Source organism: Megascapheus bottae, chromosome 7, assembly GCF_031878675.1.
Source record: "Megascapheus bottae isolate mThoBot1 chromosome 7, mThoBot2.hap1, whole genome shotgun sequence".
Classification (NCBI taxonomy): domain Eukaryota; kingdom Metazoa; phylum Chordata; class Mammalia; order Rodentia; family Geomyidae; genus Megascapheus; species Megascapheus bottae.
In genome coordinates, this window is record NC_143515.1 from 37,491,443 (window position 1) to 37,508,552 (window position 17,110).

A 17,110-nucleotide genomic window follows, 5' to 3' on the forward strand; every position below is an offset into this window, starting at 1 on the left:
GAAAGAACACCTTGAGCTTGAGAAAGAAAAATAATTACACAGGACAATCACATCTTGAGGGAATTCCTGAGTCCATGGACATTCCAGAGAATGAAACAAAAGTGGAAGTCATAGTGCAAGTGTTATTATAATTTGTGAGGCAGACCTTTACTTTTTAAAAAGAACACCCTTTAAAACAAACATCTGAAAACTCAAATATTGGGATCATTATAGATTGTCTTTGGAACACATGAGTACTATTCTTCCTGGTGAGTATTATAAAAGCCATGTACAATGGCACCTATCTATAATCCCAGCTTCCCTGAAAGCAGAGATAGGGAAGATCACAGAAAAGGTAAGCCCAGGCCAAAATTAATGAAATCTCATCATATAACTAATGAACTGGTCACTGTGATAGATGTTTGCATTCCTAGCTACATGAGAGGCTGTGGTAGGAAGATTGTGATACAAAGTCAACCCTGGGACATGAGTATGCAATCATATTTTAAAAACAACCTAAAAGGAACCCTACTGCACTGCTGGTGGGATTGTAAACTAGTTCAGCCACTCTGGAAAGCAGTGTGGAGGTTTCTTAAAAAACTGAAAATTGACCTTCCCTACGATCCTGACATACCACTTCTGGGCATCTACCCTGAACATTATAACCCAAGATATGATAAGGACACCTGCTCAGCTTTGTTCATCTCTGCACTATTCACAATAGCTAGGCGATGGAAACAATCCAGATGCCCTACTGCAGATGAATGGATACAGAAAATGTGGTATAATATATATATATATATATATACATATAATGAATGGAATTCTACATAGCCAACAGACAAGATAAAATAATGGCATTTGCAGGGAAGTGAATAAATCTAGAGCGAATCATGTTGAGTGAGACAAGTAAAGATCAAAGGAACAAAAGGCTCATGGTATCCTTAATACGTGGCTATTAGATCCAAACAGTACAAGAACAAGGACTCAATATTTGCATACCCAATGCTATGGACATAGTACTGGAAATATAAACACAACTAAATAGACATAAAAACCTATGACTCTATAGACATAATGTTTTATTACATAGATCAATATGTATCTATGATATACAAACCCTTAGCGTAATTTTGATTATGTTCTAAAAACTAAGTGCCAGTGATTGTATATAGAGATTCCTTTCTTGAATACTTGTTTGTTAAACATGTCATTTGAAATATGATGTAAAAATCAATATTAATAAATTCTTTAAAAAAAACCCTAAATCAACAAGGAATAAAGGCATGGCCAAAATCTAAAGCGAATCATGTTGAGTGAGACAAGTCGAGACCAAAGGAAAAAAAGGTGCATGGTGTCCTTAGTCTGTGGCTATTAGATCCAAAAGTACAAGAGCGAGGACTCATTATTCATGTTCCCAATGCTATGGACATGGTATTGGAAATATAAACACAACTACATAAACATAAAAATCTATGACTATAGATATAATGTTTTATTACATAGATTAATACGTATCTATGACATACAAACCCTCAGCCTAATTTCAATTATGTTTTAAAATCTAAGTGCCAGTGATTGTATATAGAGATTCCCTTCTTGAATACTTGTTTGTTAAATATGTCATTTGAAATATGATGAAAAATCAGTGTTAATAAATTCATTAATAAAAAAACTATGACAAAATTTTAGTGTTCCCAAAGACTCCCATTATTTTTAGAATCAATATCTCCAAACTTGCAGAATCATTCACTAAACATATGATTTGAAAAAATTACCTTAGCTTCTACCACAGGTTTCTTTTATCCTTGTTCAGGTTCTGCTGTTCCATTTCAACAGGCAGAGGCTTAATCCTGATATATTGTCCTTGGAATGAGGTAGAACTTCCAAAATTCACTTTATCTTTAAACTGAGCCTTGAAACCAAATTATTAATACAAATGATTAACTCACAATCGTTTAGCAGCTAGATTGATCAATTTTCTTTTTTCAGTCCTGGGGTTTGAACTCAGGGCCTGGGCTCTGTCCTTGGACTTTTTCAAGGCTAGTGCTCTACCACTTGAGCCACAGCACCACTTCTGGCTTTTTTCCCCTGTGTATGTGGTACTGAGGAATCGAACCCAGGGTTCTGAGCATGCTAGGCAAGCACTCTACCTTGAAGCCACGCTCTTGGCCCTGATCAGCTTATTTTTTTAAGGCACCTGTCATGATGCATACATACAAAAAAAAACCACTACATTTATAGTTTACAAGCTAACAGAAAGACTTGCACATGGCAGATGATAAGAAAACATTACACTTGCCTAGCAAAGCAATAGGCCTTGCATTCTAACCCCAGTACCACCAGAAAAAGAAAGAAATGTTTATCAGAAATATTACTGAATCAATTGCTTAGAGACCTTAGCATTTACAAGTTCTTATAATATAGAAAAATAATCTTTCTATAAAAGCATAGTTGAGATTTAATTATTCTAATTCACTATATAAATTTGAGAGTTTCTTTGAAATCATTGATGAAATAATATCATCCAAATGATGTTTTCTGAAGGAAGAATTATTAGTTTTTTCATTTTTCCTTTTTTATTTTTTTATTTAAAGAATTTATTAACGTTGATTTTTACATCATATTCCAAATGATGTGTTTAACAAACAAATATTCAAGAAGGGAATCTCTATATATAATGACTGGTACTTAGATTTTAGAACATAATTAAAATTAGGCTGAGGGTTTGTATGTCACAGATACATATTAATCTAATGTAATAAAATAGTAATTAAGATTCAGGAACGTCTAGAAACAAAGTACATATCTATATATCTCTATATGTGGATATTCATGTACTTTATATATACTATATATATATATATGTAGTCAAATGAGTATTAAGGCTATACAATGGGGAAAGTGTTATTGAAATAAATGGTGTAGGAAAAATTGGCTATATAAAAGCCAAAGAATAAAATGATTCATCTTACTTCATACATAAAAATCAACTCAAAATGGATTAAAGACTTAAATATAAGATCTAGAAACCATAAAATTCCAAGAAGACAATGGAGAAAACCGTTCTTGACATTTGCCTTAACAATGATTTCTTGAATATGACACCCAAAGTTTAACAACAAAAGCAATTAGATGAGTGGACTTCATCAACTTCAAATGCTTTTGGACAACCAGGAAATTTGCCAACAAGAAGTAAAGTAAAGTAATTTACAGAATGGGAGAAAATATTTGCAGACTATAAATATGATAAAGAGGTAATATCAAAAATATATATGAAATCCTATAACTCATAGCAAAAAGTAAAAGTAACTCAAAAGATACAGGACATATAAATTACAAACAGATATGTATGAAGTACTAACCACTAAGCACTAGTCATCCATCAGAGGACTGTAAGTCAGAACCTCAGCAAGAAGCTGAGCACCAGTGGCTCAAACTGGTAATTCTAGCTACTCGGGAGACTTTAATCTGATGATTGGCGTCTCAGATTGGTTTAGGCAGGAAATTCTGTTAGAATCTTATCTCTATTACCCATCAAAAAGCTGAAAGTGGAGCTGTGGCTCAAGTAGTAGAGTTTAGCCTTGAGTGAAAAAGCTAAGGGACAGCACCAAGGCCCTGGGTCAAACACCAGCACTGCCACAAAACAAAACAAAACAAACCTCAAGCTGCAAGAATCACTTCAGCTTTATCAGGATAGCCATTCTCAAAAAAGATACTTGTATTAATGACTGTAATCATAGCTACTCAAGAGGCTGAGGTCTGACGATCGCAGTTCAAAGCCCATGAAATTATCTCCAATTAACCACCAGAAAACCAGAAGTGGTGTTATGGCTCAAAGGATAAAATGCTAGCCTTGAGCTGAAGATCAGAGACAGCACCCAGGGACAGAGTTCAAGCCCAGTGACTAACAACAACAACAAAAACAGGATGTCACAAATATATCTTCACTCTGGTTTCATTTCAACATTATTCAAAATAACAGCCAAAAGTCCATGAGTGTATTAATGTGTAATGTAAATGTAGTATATACATACTATGGAATATTATTTATCTTTAACAAAGAAGGAGACACTGCCATGTCTATAGCTCAGCTTTCTGTTGATTAATTGGAGATGGAGTCGTGTGGACTTTTTTTGCCAGGGCTAGCTTCTACCTTCAGTCGTCCAGGTCTCAGTCTTCGGAGTAGCTAGGATTAAAGCCACCAGAGCCCAACTTACTCCCTTGTATGTAGATCAACCATGCCTCAATTGTGAGTTTTAAAATGCTAGTAACATGTGGAATGATAATACTTACTAATGTTATGTAAGACCGAACAACATAACTTAGCAATGCACTTAGCTTTGTAAAATGAAAGGTAAGAGCTAATTAATGATGAGCAATTAAAAAAAAAGAATCAAATGAGTTGGTCATAGGCTCTATAGTTTAGGATTTAGCTATGGACAATCATTTTTTTCTCTGTAAGTTTTTTCTCTGAATTCAAAAATCAAGCCTTCCTCCCGAGAACTGATTTTATGGGGATCAACTTGTGCAACAGAGACTAAAGCAATTAGTCCAACCTGAAGATGACTTTCTATCTACCACCCTTACTATCATTATATCTTACTAATTTTTTGAAGCTTAAATACTTTTTACTGTAACTATTCTTTATCATATTTTAAAAAATAGATCTTTAAGACAATCCTCTTATAGCTGTTGAAATGTATAAGCAATTACATTGAAGTTTGTTTTGTCTTTAGTCCAGAAAGACTTTCTACATGAATGTCTATTCCATGGCATCTTTATATCTGGTAAGAATTTTTCTCAATAATAAAAATCTCTACAATGTACCATTTTTTGTTGTTTTTTTAACTGTATTTTTTTGCCTTTTCTTTTTTGGCACTGGGGATCGAACCCAGGATGTTGCACTTGCTAGGCAAGCGCTTTGCCACTGAGCTACATCCCAGCCCTCATTGGTTTGTTTTTTTTAAATAATATGGCAATACTATCTATGGAAGAATAGGTTGCAAGGAAATCATCATTTCTTTTTCTTTGTTTTTTTTTTTACCCCTTTCTCATATTCCTCCTCATGCTCCCTCTTTCCTTCTCTCTCTTTCTCTGGATGTCCAACCCAAAGCCTCTTACATAGAAGACAGATGCTCTTAGTGCTGACTCAAATATGGGCTCTGGACATCATCTCTTGGGAGAAGATGAAGAAGAATTAAAAACCATGGGAAGGAGCAATTACACAGAATTCATCATCAAAGATGAAAGTCTTAGAGGACAAGACTCATGAAACCTGACAGCATGAGCAAACCTCAAGCTGGAGAATGACAAATAGGAATGCTAAAACCACAAATGCTCCAACAGACTTCATTTAGCTAGGGAAGGAAGCAAAGGGCCCAGCCATAGTGAAGATTCAGTCAGGCTGACAGCACAGGCGGGACAGAGCCTACTCTGTAGCATGACTTGAAGTTTCCATTTGGGGAAGCTCCAGTCAGGGGAGCAACATTCCAGTGGGTGGGTCTCATGTCAGGGAGGTGGATTTCATCTGACTACAACTGCATCAAAGGCTGACTTTGGCAGCGGTTTCTGGCCTATCATTTTATAAACAGCCTTTTCTTTGCAGACTTCCAATGTGAATTTAGACCTCAGCGCAGATTCTGTCTCACATCTTTATTTTGTGTCATCACGTTCTAATCCGATGACAAACAGTTGGTCTGAGATTTCAGTATATTACTATATTAGTGCAATTTATGTCCTATGTGGGAGTTGATGATGTGTAAAAACTATACTGTGGACTCTCCTGGATTCTAATCCAGCACCCAAACGGATAGTGTTGCTCTGGTGATCACAGTGGCACTTTATTATGAAATCAAATGTTGAGTTTGTGGTCCTGGCTCACCAGAAGGCACTGGCAGCAATATGAATCACATTTCCTAAAATCTGAGCCAAAGCTTGGCCACTCACCTTTGACGGCTCACCACTGTAATTTACTATCTAATTGTGCCATTTCTGCTTGATAAGGCTTGAAGAAATATTGTTTTAAATTTATAATCTGTCTTAAATAAGCCAGATACATATGGTAAAATGGATCCAGATGAGAAAGACAGAAGATAAATACCAAGGTGATTTGTACAGATGCCATTGGCTAGCCAAGGAGCCAAGGATTCAGTGGCTTGGTTCCTTTACTTAGTGAAAGAAGAGATGCTGGATGGCAAACCAATTAGCCAAGTGCATTCTCAATCCAAGACTCCTTCAGCTGTTTTTCTAAAAAGAAATTTCTACAACTGAACAAGCAATGTGCTCTCCTAGCACATCCTGGAATTAAAAATATGTGGGCTCAAGAATAATAGGAACTAAATCAGTTTCATAAGCCTGAGTCTGTTCATTGTCAGAGAAGACAAATCATGCAGAAAATCGGGCCAACTTAACACTTGATTTAATGAGGATTTCTCAGAGAAGACAAATGATCTCCAAAATTGTCATGATCCGGTCTCTGTCTGGAGAGGAAAGCCTAGATCAGGATTGGAATTTCAGCAAGAGAACTTGCTGCCTCCGGGAGCAAAGCCTCATCCTAAGTCTCTTGGCTTGATGCTCTACTTCTCACGGCTGCTGTGTTCCTGTGTAATGAATGGTCAATGAATATTTTTTTATGTCTCCTCTCCTTGTGACTTCACCTTTAATCCTTGCTGAAATAGAAACAAATGATGTCATGTGGTATTAAATGAAGTTATTTCTCAACAAAGTCAATTATTTTCATTATAGCCTCTAGTTTATAACTTCTTGTTATTTTTGTCAGGTTAATGGAGACCTTGTGGGTTATGTTCTTTTTGGGAAATCTAAAGCGTAGGGGTTTGGGGAGGGACAACTTACTATTGTTGTGTGGCTATTGTAAGACTCCCAAAAGAAGGAGTATTAGATGATCAGAACTTTAGTCATGAGACATGCCCTCAGTTTTCTTAGGATGTTTAATAGACAGATACTGGCTTATTAGGCATTCCTTTCCTTGAATGCTAGTCATTGTTATTTTCAGTTGAATATTATTAGTAGATAGGTTAAGAAAGCACATTTTTCTACCAGTATATATTGATTTTCCTATCTGACTGGACTTGCCTCCATGAAGGTGCCAGTTTCATCCATCAGAAACATACTCAAAAGAAATAAAATATAAACCACATAGACAATTGTGAATTCCATAGCAGCTGCATCATAAAAGACTGAAAATGATTCCAACAGTACATTTTATTTGACCTACTGCATTTAAAATATTTCAACATGTAGTCTTACACATACCAGCGATAATTGTCATCACATTTGTCTTTTCACTATCTTTATTAGAAATTCACCACGTAGACCATATTTTAATTTTGACTAGCTTCACTGTAAGTACACAGTAAACACATGTGGCTATTGGCTACCACATTAGATAACCCAGATCTAGACCAAACGTGAGTTCATTCACTATGTCCAAAGTGTGTCTGTCATAGTGGTGTGCCTGGGTCTGATTTTATACAATGTAGATTTAATATTCTACATTATTTCTTCTGTCAGGGAGGTTGGCAGAAAAAAATGTACTAAGAAAGGAAAAACATAATTTCAAAATATACTTTTCATTATTTCTGCAGAAAGTATACTATTCTATGTTTTTAATTTGTTCCATATAACAAGCTCCATCTTTAATTTTTATTTACTCTAGTAAGAAATGACTATGACGCTAGTCTGACTAGTTAAGCAGATGAAAACTTCTAAGTTCAAAGGGAAAAAAAACCTAGAAAGGCATATTTAAATCGAGGCTTTATAATATAAGAGGACTGAACTTGAAGCAGGTATCAGTAAACTGTTCCTACAAAGAGTCAAATAGTAAATAGTCTTGCTTTTGTGGATAACCCATTTTCCCATGAGGTTCAAAGTAGCCATGGGAAATACGTAAATGAGTAGAGTGTATGAGCAGAGGAATATTGATAAGCCTGGGATGGGGTCGGGGACAGTGGGCATGGGGTGAAGGTGAATGCGGGCGTGTTTGTGTGAGGAGGATGTGTAGAAGGGAATCAGCTGTGTTCACCATCTTCCTAATGATCTCTCTCACCATGAAGTGGAGGAGGCACCCAAAAGGATCAGACAAAGGAGCCAGTCGATTTGTTAGGAGATCACTCAATGGTCAGTCAAGCATGTGGCTACAGTTCCTGCTGCTCTTTTACAAGGTAGAGTCCAGGTTTATGTGGGCCGCAAAGCCCACTCTGGGAGCTAAGTGGCTTCTTTGCTCTTTTAAGAGTGAATGTGGGCTGTGGCTCAAGGGTAGAGCCGTAGCCTTGAGCTGAAGAGCTCAAGCCCCAGACCAACAGAAAAAAACAGAAAAGAAAAGAGTGAAGGTGTTCTGGGAGGCCATAGATTAGGGAGAAAGAGAGAAATGGAGATGCAGTGTGTGTGCCCCCTCCCGCCCCCCAGGCAGCCTCAGTGAACCTGCTGGTGCTGTCTACACTTGAGTGGACATAACTTAGTAAGTAATCAGGGTGAAGGTGGGGAAGTGACTTGAGAAAAGGCCCTGAGCCTCAGGACCGGCACAAAAAAATAAAATAACTGCTTCCCTTTAAATCATTGACTTAGGCTGCAGACAGTGATTCACCCAGAAACGCCAAGCTATTTCTTATTTTGTATATTTATTATAAAAAAATGACAGTTTAGATTGTTGTCCTTAATGTACTATGTTGTCTCTCATCTCCTTTGCTGTCCCTTGGTTATCTCATATTGGTATAGTATCTCACTTTGTTATCTGATATATTGAATTTATTTGTATTTGGATATTTGAAATTTGATAGGGAAGGGGGGAAAACCAAGACGGGTGTGGGGTGTGGGGGGGGAGGGAAACGGGTACCAAGACATGTGAAAGGGTATCAATGTATGTGAATTAATGCACCTTCTATCTGGCAAATATCATGGAACCCTTTTACTAATTACAATAAAAAAAATAAAAAAAAAATGACAGTTTAGGGGCCGGGAGTTTGCCTAGTGGTAGAGTGCTTATCTAGCATGCACAAAGACCCAGGTTCGATTCCTTGGTACCACATACATAGAAAAAAGCCAGAAGTGGTGCTGGGGCTCAAGTGGTAGAGCTCTAGCCTTGAGAAAGTCCAAGGACAGTGCTCAGGCCTTGAGCTCAAGCCCAGGACTAGCAAAAAAATTGACAGTTTAATATAAAATAGAATATATATTAAAGTAGGATCTTCATTTTGCTGCAATTAATTCATTCTTCTCTGGTTGGAGAAAAAATATTATATTTCTTACTCTTGGAAATTAGTCAAATCTGTACTTGCTCAACTTATTTAATTCTGGGTGACTCTCAGTAGCATTATCTCATCTGGGAGATGTAAAATTGCTCTGGCTTTGCTTCATTCTTTCTTCTCTGATATACCTGAACATGGCAACACAAGGGAGTTATGCTTTTGTAAGATGGGTAGAATAACCAGTTATAGCTCATGGAAAATGCAGACATCTTTTCAAGAAGGATGGAAATGGGAAAAAGTAATTGCCTACCTATAATGGCACTTAAATATATGATTAGATTTTATGAAATGTGGTCCTTTTAGGGTTGAGACTGAAGGAATCATACCTTGCTAGTGAGAGCACAAGATTTGGAATCAAGGATACAAATCTTAAATTCTTGCTTGCTATGTGGCCTCACATAAGTGACTTCCTTTTTTGAGATTCCTATTTTACTCTACTTAAAAATGAAGCCCAAACAACCTACAATATATTGTGAGTACTGATGCTATTATTGTGTGGCATCTATTTGTATATATGTCTAATTCAAACAGTATAAAAATCATGCCTACAATCCTCACTACTCAGGAGGTTGAGATCTGAGGATCACAGTTCAAAACCAGAGGAAGGACACTCATTGAGATTCATCTTCAACTAACCACCAAAAAACTGAAAGTGGAAGTTGTAACTGAAGTGGTAGAGTGCTAGCTTTTGGCAAATAGGCTCAAGGACCGAACCTAGGCCCTCAGTTCAAGCCCAGGCTCACCACACACAGACACACAGACACACAGACACACACACACACACACACACACACACACACACACACACGATGCATGAGAGAGAAAACTATTAACAGTTTATCCAAAGGCAATTATTATTCCATTACACAATATTTCTTACTATTAACAGTTTATCCAAAGGCAATTATTATTCCATTACACAATATTTCTTACTATCAGAAAAGGTATTAAAATGAAGCAAATGTTTCTTTTAATACAGACTATAAATCATTTCATTTTGGAATGAATTTATTGGACAGTAGAAATCTCACTGTTTACTTTAGGGAGGAAATTCTTTCATAATATAGTAACGTTTTCACCTTTTCTAGTTTTTCATCATGGTTCCTATTTTTATTTTACTATTTAATACTGACCAGCAAATATCCTACTACTCAGAGAGTAGAATTTTAGTAACATCTCAAATTCTCTGTCTCTTTCTTTGTCTCTTTCTCTGTCTCTTTCTTTGTCTCTCTCTGTCTCTCTATCTGTCTCTCTCTCTGTCTCTGTCTGTCTGTCTGTCTGTCTGTCTGTCTGTCTGTCTGTCTCTCTCTCTCTCTCTCTCTCTCTCTCTCTCTCTCTCTCTCTTTCTCTCTCTCTTTCTCCCTACCTCTCCCACCCCCAGGAGACATGCCTCTGTTATTCCCAGGAACTCCATCTCTGAATTTTCTTCTCTTGGCTAAAAATATAAATCAAATACTCAGTTCCATTCGGAATTTAGGCCTCTGCCTTGGTTGCTGTAAGAATCAGACTGCATTATTTACAGCTACTGGTGTCCAGGTTTTCATCTCCACAGACAGATGGGTGTTTTAGTGCAGTCACCTTTAAGATATCCAGAATACAAGCTGTTGATCCTCTGTGGATTGTAAATTTCTAGAGTTGGGCTTCTTGGCTCTTGTCGTGAGGCAAGTTTTATGATCACTATTACATTAGCTCCTCTGAAATGTTGGGAAGCCGGGTGCCTCCATCCTATTAGGATGCCTTGCCTTGACTTTCCTACCAATAAAGTTGTTCTCAGGCTAGAGTTCATCCCATTAAGCATCTTGAGAATTGCTTCTGGACTAAGAACTATTTCCCCCACTGTCTGCTCTAAGCCTCAGAGTCTCCAGCAGCCTACATGCTTTGAATCTAAGACAAAGCTTACAGACTAACAGCTTTTTTTTTATCACCTTCCATCAGGCAACTAAGCCTCCAGGTGGATTAGGAGGGCTGTGTAAGAAGCTTAGAAGCCAGCAGATGTCAAGCTTCAGTAAAGGTCATTGCATTGGGCTATTCTTTCTGGACACTGATTTCCTCCTGGACTAGTGTAGAATGGGAAAGGAGGACTTGGCATTGACATCTGGAATGCTAAGGTGGGAGAGTCCTGTGTGACAGATGTGCACATGTCTAAGAAGCTAAGCCTCAAAGGGCAATAGGCAAAAGGACACTGGAATGCAAATGGAAAAAAATATTACTTGAGGAACTCTTCCAATAAGATACGCCAAGGATTACTGGAATGTAGGCTGCCGTAGTTTGAGGATAAAAGTTTTCTTATGCAAAAATACTCATTTCTTCTTCAGTAATAAAAAAAAAAGTAAGTGAAAGGTGCACCTCATGGTTCCCTCTAAGAAATACAGATGTAGGGAAGTTCTATACTGTCTAACTGGGATTAATGCCTCAAGCACTAACCTAGTAGGATGCAGTACAGTATGTTGCTGAAGAGAAGCAGAATGAAGGAATGCACGTGAACAATACGAGAATGATTATGGGAACATAAAATGATGTGGGTACTGGCTCAGTGGAGTTGAACAACTAAGTTTTCACTGCTCCTGCATAACTCACTGATGGGCTATAAGAGCACTGTAATGAACATAACCATGCATCTGGTTTTCCGCTAACAGTTGTAAGTGCCAGGATCATACCCACAAGGGAGGATGAAGCAAGCTATAGGTCCCATATCTGGTTTTCTAGAACTCTGCTTTCTCAGCCTCAACTTTCTCCAAGATGTCTGACTTTCTAGCAGAAAACCAAAATTCATTGTAAAATGCAAGCTGTTTCCCCCTTTAAAACATTTGACTAAGTCATTGCCTTGATCTTCATACTCACAGGCAAATTTCTAGTTTTGAGCTGAAGAACTTCATGTTGGCAAAAGGCAAGGAAGGAAAAAGATACCGTAGATGTCTGCATCAGACTATTTCATCCTATACGCGTGCGCCATGGGTCCAGGGCTTTATACCAATTTCCTTTCTATTTCCTGGGATGCAAGCTAAAAATAACTTCATACCAGATGGATGGAAAGCAGGGATGTAATTAGGAATTGATTTGTATTTGATTTAAATGTTGAAAATAATCTTATTGCCAGGGATTCCAACTCATTTTTCTCTGACTTGAAATCTGGTATTTCTGAGGGTAAGGAGGAGAAGGTCCTTACATGGCAATATAAAACCCAACACGATCTGGTAAGGCCTTGGAGTGTCTTGCTTACAAAGGTTCTTGTCACTAGGAGTCCTCACTGGAGCCATGCCAGTTCCCTGGGGAAGGCTGATATCTGCTACTTGCAGAGTTGGCTGTCAGGTTGGTCCTGTGTGTTTGTAATTAACTATGATGTCTGGATGTTGATAGAGTGAGTCTAGCCAATGGTTCCCCTCCAAAGAAGGGTTTCCTGGCTAGCTCTCCAGTGTTAGAAATGCCAAGTTGGGAGTTGCCTGGAGACTCTAGAGATGCAGATTTCATTTGGCTGGGATCTGGTTGTGAAGCCAAGTGCTGAGGAAACAGATCAGAGACCAAACCTGAATTGTAATCAGTGGGTGTCTCCAACCATTTGGCTCCTCTGCTTTCCAATGTTATGTTTAAATGTTTCAGAGCATATTTAGTAAACATGTCACTAGCAATTGCCAGTCCTCAGTCTCTTCCCATTCTTTCCTTAATGGTTTTCTCTTTTTCAGTGGGTCAGCACAGTAGACTGGTTTTACAATATAGATGGATGTGTTTGCGTGTGTTTTAGGCTAGCCAGATTTGTTTTTATTACCTCTACGGCTTATTTATAACATTCACTCCTTATGAGTCAAGTTAGCAATATGCATTTCTCACTTCTTGCACCAGAACTTGGCTACTTCTCTCTTGAGAAAGCTGAGCTTATAATCCACATTAATTATCATAGCTTAGTTTGAATTTATATACTTGTATACTTTGGGGGGGGGATTTAACTCAAAGAACCATATTTCTTCGTGTTTTAGCCCACACAGGATTCAGCCAGACTTTGCCAACTGGGAAGTATATGCTTTTTTGCCATCCATGGGTAACAGAAGACCTGCTCTCACCATAAGCCAAGAATGTGGTAGTACCATGCTCTTGGGCCTCCAGAACCAGAGCCCATCTTGCAATACCATTGTGTTGGAGAAAATCTCAATGTGAGTTTAAGGTCCATGAATCCTAGTGGGTTCATGTACATCACTACCAGTCATTCAGCAAATATCTACTAAATAATTTCTACACAACAAGATCTGTGCTAGAGCCAGGTGCTAGTAGCTCAAACCAGTAAGCCTAGCTCCTGAGGAGGCTGAGGTTGGAGAATCATGATTTGAAGCCAGCACACGCAGGAAAGCCTAAAAGTATTATCTCCATTTAACTACCAAAAAGAGCCTGAAGTAGAGCTATAGTTCAAGTGGTAGAGTGCTAACCTGGAACAAAAAGAAGCTCAAGGACAGTTCTAGGCCTTTAGTTTAATTTTCATGACTGGCACACGTGCACACACACACACACACACACACACACACACACTACATATCAAGTGCACAATTGGAATTTCTTATCTTTAGAGAGCTTAGAACAAGTAATATCAGAAAAGCAATAAGCATGGAATAATTTTTAATTATAGGAAGCATAGAAACATAGGGTAAAGCCAGTAAAGCCAAGTCAGAAATGTGAACCAGAAGATCAGTTCTGAGACTGGGCATATATGCATTCTGGATAAATATTGTTCAAAGTATACTTTGTAGATGAGTGACATTGCTAGTTGTTTCTAGTTTGAAATAAGACAACTTTACGGATTTGGAAAGTTTTAGAGCAATTTGGTATTGCTGTGCAGTCCAAGAATGCTATTGTGACAAATTGGAACAGAGTATTTAAAAAAAAATACACCATCTGCCTAGTCTAAGAAGTAGACAGCCCTTTCTCTGTTCAGGGGAAGGTGTCTAGAGGCTATCAAAATGGTTTAGTGATTGACATACAGCCGTAGGCTTTCCTACAACACGGCCTCTAACAAAGCCATGCTGTCCCGAACCTCCAGCAATAGAATTGTTTACCCTTATACCAAAAAGTTGGGGAAAGCACCAAAATCTCCCTGAGGTGTGTGCCCAGGCCGACTACAGGGGTTTGTGCTGTGAGAACTAAAGTCCTCATGCGATTGTCAAAAAAGAAAAAAACATGTCAGCAGGGTCTATGGTGGTTCCCTGTGTGCCAAATGTGTCCAGGACAGGATCAAGCGCTTTCCTTATCGAGGAGCAGAAAATGGTTGCGACATGAAAGTGTTGAAGGCACAAGTACAGAATCAGAAAGCTAAATAAAAATAGGAAGCTGCTTGTATGTGCCTAGGATGCAAGAAGTCTATAAATTGCTACTAAAGAAACTCTTTGATAAATAAAAAGGCTTGCATAATAAAATGTCAGAAGGCTTAAAAAATAGAAGTAGACAGGTAAATAGTGGACATTACAAAAGTAAAAAACAAGTCCTCCCACATATAAGTGTAGCAGACTGAATAACAGGTCCCCAGAAGATAGCCAAATTCTAGTCCCGAGAACTCACAAATATTATCTCATATGAAAAAATTAAGAATCTTGGAATAAGGAGTTTTTACTGTTGCTTAGTCCATTCTCTGTGAAGAAAATAGACTAGGGTAATTTATAAAGGAAAGAAGTCAGAGCCAAGCGAAAAAGGGGGTTTCTTTGAGGAAAATATGAGGAAATCATGAGACTAAAGAACCTGAGGGAAATCTAGAACAATGTAGTAGGTAGAACAAAAAGAATCACAAACTCTCCCAATCAGGAAAAATAATCCATATTGTTACCTTTTAAATACAGCTGTCCTAATCACTTGCTTGGGTCAATTGCATGGATCAACTCATGTCAGAGTGGCATGACTCCTACATGGGATGTTTAGAGGCTTTACAATGTTTGCTCTCATCTGCCACAAGATTGGGTTAGCTTCCTGGAGATTGAGAGACCAGGCAGACAGAGGCACTGACTTTTCTAATTGTCCATCTGAGCCTCCAGAGATATGTGAGCAAGCACACATAGTTAGGGACAGAAAGACACAGAGAAGTCCAGAAGAACCAACTTAGCTGATCCCAGACCCACTTAAAAATATACAGAGCCTGCCACGCACCTGATCCTAGCTACTCAGGAGGCTGACATCTGAGGATCAAGCTTCAAAATCAGCCTGGGTAGCAAAGTCCTTCAGATTCATATCTTCAATTAACCATCAACAAAGCCTCAAGTAGAGGTGCATCTCAAGTTGGTAGAATGTTAGCTCTGCCAGGACAGTGTCAGGCCTTCAGTTCAAGCCCCAGGACTGTCACACACAAAAAGAAAAAGAATACACAGACCTAAATAAGGCAGTTTTCATTCTAGACCACACAGGATGGAGTTTTAAAACGAAATTATAGAGAAAATGCTGACCAGTCCAGAAGAGAGGAACAGGAACATCCAAAAAGCAGAATAGAGAAGAGCTTAATAGAAGTATTACTTTACAAAACCTAGATACATAAGGCCATATAGTATGATGCTAAATGAAAGGACCTCCAGGATATAGAAACAACAGCCATATAACGAGTAATTGTTGTCCTTCATGTACTATGTTAGTTCTTATCTCTTTTGCTATCCCTGGCTATCTCATATTGTTACAGTATTTCGCCTTGTTATCTGATATATTGTATATATCAGTATTTGGTTATTTGAAATCAGATAGGGAAGGGGGAATAACAAGATGAGGGGTGGGGTGGGGGGAGGGAAATGGGGACCAAGACATGAGAAAAGGTATCAATGTATGTGAAGTAATGCACCTTCTATCTGGTGAATATAATGTAACCCTTCTATTAATTGCAATAAAAATATATGGGAAATATTAGTTTATGATAAAAGACATGATTAGACATGATTAGAGTTTCTTGCTAGAAAATGATATTTCTTTGCAGTTTATAACATGTTAGAAAAAAATTACTACATGGATGTCTGGAGGAATTTACATGTGGCCATAGGGTATAAGGAACTGAAACTCAACAAGAGTTTCATAAAAGCCGACACCCCAAATCTCTTATTTTTAGAGGCAGAGTCAAGGGGCAACTTGTTGAAGGTGTAGTTCTGTGCAACTGAAATTTGCAATCAGTGCTAAGACGAAAGCTGAAAAATTGTGAGTTTAGATTCTGATAGTGCCAATGGAACTACATTTCACCTTCCTGAGACCACATCCATTCATCCTTATTCATCCCATGCAGCAAACTGTGCACTAGGTGTTCCCTGTATGATGGACTTGAGGGTTAGGTAAAAGAAAGTTAATGAAGAAGACGGTGGACACACACACCTATAGATCTCATAGTTTGGCAATGAAGACAGTTAAACAAGCACATATTAACCTTTGGCATGTAGCTTTCTTGTGATCTTCTCAGAGATATCATGTGTATCTTTCTGCCTCTGTAATGTCTGTCAATATGTTCCTCCAGACTCCATCAAAGCCCTTAGCATCCATAACTTCTAGCACAGCTGGTTGAAATCCTGTATCAACGGAATCACTACCGAAGCAGGGAGAGTAGAGTCAGAAGATATGAGTAAGAAGCAGTGCATCTGAGGGGGGTTTTGGGGTTCCCAGGAGTCTCTTTGTATCAGGTCATGGTGTACATTTTTTAACTTCTGCTATAAAACACACCTACAGATCACAAATTAGATATATTATAGCCAATGTTAAAAACATTTCATAATTTACCAGAATAAATCAATCAGTGTTTCCTAGAAATATTGGAACTGAAATGAGTTGAGTAAAAACAAGGAAATCTGTAGAGATTTTGTTGGCTTACAGGTATTTCTTGAACTATTGATTCCCAGGGACTAAAATATTTTGTTACTGCATATGGCCATATAAAA

The 17,110-nt window shown here is 38.0% G+C and overlaps 1 pseudogene; it reads left to right on the top strand.

Moving 5' to 3' along the window:
• The first annotated feature begins 14,158 nt into the window (after positions 1-14,158).
• Positions 14,159-14,542, top strand: LOC150060654 (large ribosomal subunit protein eL34 pseudogene; annotated as a pseudogene).
• Positions 14,543-17,110: the final 2,568 nt, after the last annotated feature.